The sequence below is a fragment of the Colias croceus genome, chromosome 2 (assembly GCF_905220415.1).
Source record: "Colias croceus chromosome 2, ilColCroc2.1".
Taxonomy (NCBI): domain Eukaryota; kingdom Metazoa; phylum Arthropoda; class Insecta; order Lepidoptera; family Pieridae; genus Colias; species Colias croceus.
Genome location: NC_059538.1, coordinates 11,698,000 through 11,702,972, shown reverse-complemented (window position 1 = coordinate 11,702,972; position 4,973 = coordinate 11,698,000).

Genomic DNA, 4,973 nt, shown 5'->3' with positions numbered 1-4,973 from the left:
TCAATGCGTACATAAAATATACATATTTAGTTTTAGGTCAATTTTTAAGGTAATAAATAAATGACTTTAGGTATAAGAAATATTAAAACAAATCGTGTAATGTTAAAATTAAAGGCAATAAACACTTTACAAGGCAACGCCAACATTTAATCCGACTCTGTGACAATTTCAACATTTATTCTTTAAACTCCATTGCATTCTAGAAGCAGATAATATTTTATCAGGTTCACAGTTGTACAATCATAATTATACTAGCATATTAAATACCAGACGACTGATGTCACATGTCAACAAATCAAATATCGCAAACCCCAAGAAAACACTCAAAACAAACTTCCCCTGTCGTAGCAACAAAAGTTCCCATAATTATATGGAAGTACACAGGAAATTGACTTGTTAAACTAATTCGATGTTTACACAGTTCTTGGAGTAAATTAAAATCAACACTCCAACTTAAATTGTGGTTATTCAAAGGCGCTTTGCATTTAAAATTGTTTGATCTTATTCGTGAGTGATGGAAATTTCCTGGGCATTGCTGGATTTAGGTAAGTTTTCTGGTTCGTACTTAGTGTATAGAAATTAATTACATGCTTTTGGTGCAACTTTCTTTTAAATTTCGAGGCTTTATATTAACACGAAGTACGCTTACGAAATTAAAGTGAATTTCACATTGTATGCACTTGAAATATTATTTAATACTAGCTTTCCACCCACGGCTTCGCTCGCGTTTACATACATCATTTTAAGCGGGAGTCGAAATTGGGGTTGGTTACACCAGTGTAACTATAACCAACTGCAGAAGACAAAATATAAATGTTTATGATGACATACGTTTCTTGATTGCAAGATATTATACCCTGTGGATTCTACTGTTTTTCTTGGTTTGACACTAGATGAGAAGCTACAATGGGGGGCCCATGTTGCCACCACCGCTGCTAAGCTTAGTTCAGCTGCATATGCAGTTCGAAGAATAAGGCATCTCACCGATGAAGACACGGCTAGATTGGTTTATTTTAGCTACTTTCATAGCATTATGTCCTATGGAATTCTGCTATGGGGCAGGGCTGCAGATATAGAAACTATATTTATATTACAGAAAAGAGCCATACGCTCTATATATAATTTACGTGCTAGGGACTCACTAAGAGATCTCTTTAAGAATACTGGTATCCTCACAGTACCATCACAGTATATTTTTAATAATATTTTATATGTACACAAAAACGCAGACTTACACACAAGAGTAGGAGATAGACACCGTTATGGCACAAGGAACCGAAATAAAATTGAAATGCCATTTTACCGGTTAGCTAAAGTTAAAAATTCATTTATGGGCCAAGGTATACTTTTTTACAACAGAATTCCTCATAGTATTAAAGAGTTTAGTAGTGCTAAATTTAAAAATTATGTAAAAAACGTATTAGTTCAGAGAGCCTATTACAGCATTAAGGAATATATGGAAGATAAAAACCCATGGAGGGTTGTCGCGTAAAAACCACAGGACAGTTCTTTGGCATATTATGATATATACGTACAGTTACTTACATATTTTGTAAAATTAAATTGTAATACTGAAATGATTTAAAAGAGCAACTATGGAGTTTCTTGCCGATTCTTCTCCATAGATACTGCTTTCCGAATCGGTGGTAAATGCTAAAAATATGTATTGAAGTTTCAAAAGTGCTTCTCGAAGAAGTCTAATTGAATAAATAAATGTTTGAGTTTGAGTTTGAAAAAATAGTGATACAGTATGCTAAAACAAAACTATTACCAATCTTCAGGAAACTGCATAGCCACATTTATGACGTCACACGTTTCCAGATAGGACGATCAGAATTCGCAGTTACATTTAAATTAATAAATAGCTATCTCGAAGCAAAAAGCCCACTTGGCTGCAATCGACATCGTTCAATATGCTAAAACTATTACGTTCCCGCAGAGGACGAAATAACCAGATTGCCCACTTCAGTTCTTCGAAACGGTAACGAGGAAAACTGCGAACTTGCTAATAAATGCGAACTTGCTAATAGTCTAAGATCCCACCGCTCACGCTCATAGTTTTTTGATGAAACCAAAATTTTATGTATATTTATAATTAGGAGAATTTAGATCGACGTGGTTGCCAGTCAAAATTTGGCCGCAAGCATGTTTAATTAAATTTTTTCTACTCGATTTTTGAGAAAAAATTTCGTTCACTTGTTTTTTTTTTTTAGAAAATATATTTAATTAAACATGCTTCCGGCCAAATTTTGATGCATAAAATTTTGGTATCATCAAAAAAACTATTCAGAACGCAATGATCCTGCGGTGGGATCTAGTACTATAATAAATGCGAACTAATTGAAGCGAATTATTAAAATGGTTGAACAGACACAGATTCGAATAAAATTCAGATATACCATAGGAACCGATGTTATTTGATCCTATCGTTTTATTGCTTAGTTTCCAGCGAGAATGGAATGATTCGGAGCGTTATGATCGTTCATGTGTTTGCCTTTTGTTCTTTGTTATGATTTAAATATATCAAAATACTAGCTTACCGCCCGCGGCTTCGCCCGCTTTGTCTAAAACCTAATAAATTATATACTTCCTACTATCACTCTATCTATTAAAAAAAACCGCATCAAAATCTGTTGCGTGGTTTTAAAGATTTAAGCATACAAAGGAACATCGGGAAATAGGTATAGAGAAAGCGACTTTATTTTATAATATGTAGTGATATTTAAACCTTTTAGTAAACAGATCAAGTGCGCTGAGTGAATTTTAGTAAATATCGACTAGAGGGATTTATTTCTTGTACCTTTTTCCATCTTGAAGAATTCTTAAAAGGATTTTATAAATTATTCAATAGGATATTTATGTTTTTATTCTTATACTTTCTCGGAATATAGCGAATAGATTTTGAGCACATTGACCTTTTTATCAGGTCATTGTCATTATTGATACACATTTCAGTCTTAATAACGATATTTATAAGAAGTATTAAAATTTATCCTATTCCAATTCAAAAGAGTAAAGGTATTATACAAAAGGCTGTGGCTTTTTAGTAATATTTGGTGGATGAATCAATTTTTCAACTAATGATACAAAAGCCGCCGCCTCGGTACAGTGGTTGACGCGTGAGCGTAACACCGAGGGGTCCTGGGTTCGATTCCCGGTGGAGACGAAGAAAAATAAAAAAATGTGTGCGTATACTAACTGTGTAAGAAGTGAAACTTCTTATGACCTTATTTTTCAAAAAAGAATTTACTATATGCAACTTTACAGAAATATGTCGAATCACGCGTAGTAGGGATAAGAAAAAGATGGCGCGTAACGGAAAAATGTCACGCGTAACCAAAAAATGTTACCCTAAATTTTTTTCCAACCCCGATAAAGAAGTTTCACTTCAAAAAAATGTCTTGGTCTGGTAGGACACAGAAGGCTGATCACCTACTTGTCCCTAAAGAAAATCGATCAGTGAAACAGACAGTGTATTATGCATCTGCCCCTTACCCCACTAGGGGACATGGCACTTCACATTATGATACAAAAGCCAGTTTACTAATAGTGTGAATTGAGATTTAAAAACATACTAGTAAAAACATGCAAAATGAAACCTCCCGTTATATGGATTCTTCCTAACTAGATGATTTAGCGGTCAACAGTGCAAGCTCGACGAATACAAGATAAAACATATACAATTATGATTAAATGACTTGTAAATTAAAATTTGCGTTTTATTTCTCTAATTTGAGATTGTTGTTTTATTTATCCTTTCTAAAACTACTGATTAATATTAAACTTCGTGTCGTAAGTTGAGATAGATGTAAAGCTTTTTTTTAACCTTTTTCAGCATTAATTTGTCGTGTCACGCACAACTATTCTAAACGAAGTGGTCTTGCATAACACTAAAATCTGAAATTTACATATAACCAATACGCAGAAAGATTGGCATCACTCGTAAAATGGCCGTAAACTAAAGCATTGATGTATCTCATCATGGATTTATGACGGAGTTTTGTGAAATACAGCAAAATATATTTAAAAGATAAATATATAGAAAAATTTATAAAGGTATTGACATTTTAGAAAGGACAGTTCGTGATGATGGATGATATCTGTTTTATATTTACCCGACTGCCAAAGAAGGAGGGTAATGTTTTTCGAGTGTATGTAAGTATGTATGTATGTCTTTTCCTTTGTGACCACCTGTAGCCTAAACGGCTTGATGGATTTTTATGTATGAGGTATCGTTAGATTTGTCTTGATTACGGGAGTGTCATAGGATACATTTTATCCTAAAAGTCCCACGGGATAAAGACATAATAATATTTTTTCTAAATTTCCCTTTAAAAAAATATGTATGCGGTATCATTAGATTCATTTCAATCACGGGAGTAATTAATATAGGATACGTTTTTTCTCAAAATTCCCACGGGAACATGTTAATTCTGCGTCAACGCAAAGCAACTCATGCGTTAGCAAGCAAAAAGATAGGGCGTGGCCTGGCATGCGGCGCGCGGCGCGGTGCGGTTATGTTGCGGAGTAACATCACTCGTAATCTAAAGCCAAATGTCGTCGAAATAATTTAAAATGGTACTTACATATACATAGTCTTCTACATCTACAACATTTTCGTTAAATAAAAACAGCTAAAAAGTTATAAATAAAAAAATTATTATTAAAAAAACAAAATACCCGACTGCACACTAAAAAAAGAGTAAAACAAGCCCCACAATAATATTGATCAATCAAATGCTAAAAACTAATTATGTAATACCGTTTAAACAATACCTATATTAAAATACACTACAATATGTGTTCGTAATCGATAGTTAAATAAACAGAAACTTATTTTGAATACAAATTTACTGAATATAATTTATAAATGTTGATGGAAAGCATCGCAGGCGGGGACCAACAGAGGCTTATTTATAGTCATTTCGGTTGTGCACCATTTAGCAGAATTTTCGTTGGTGGCGGTCAAGGTG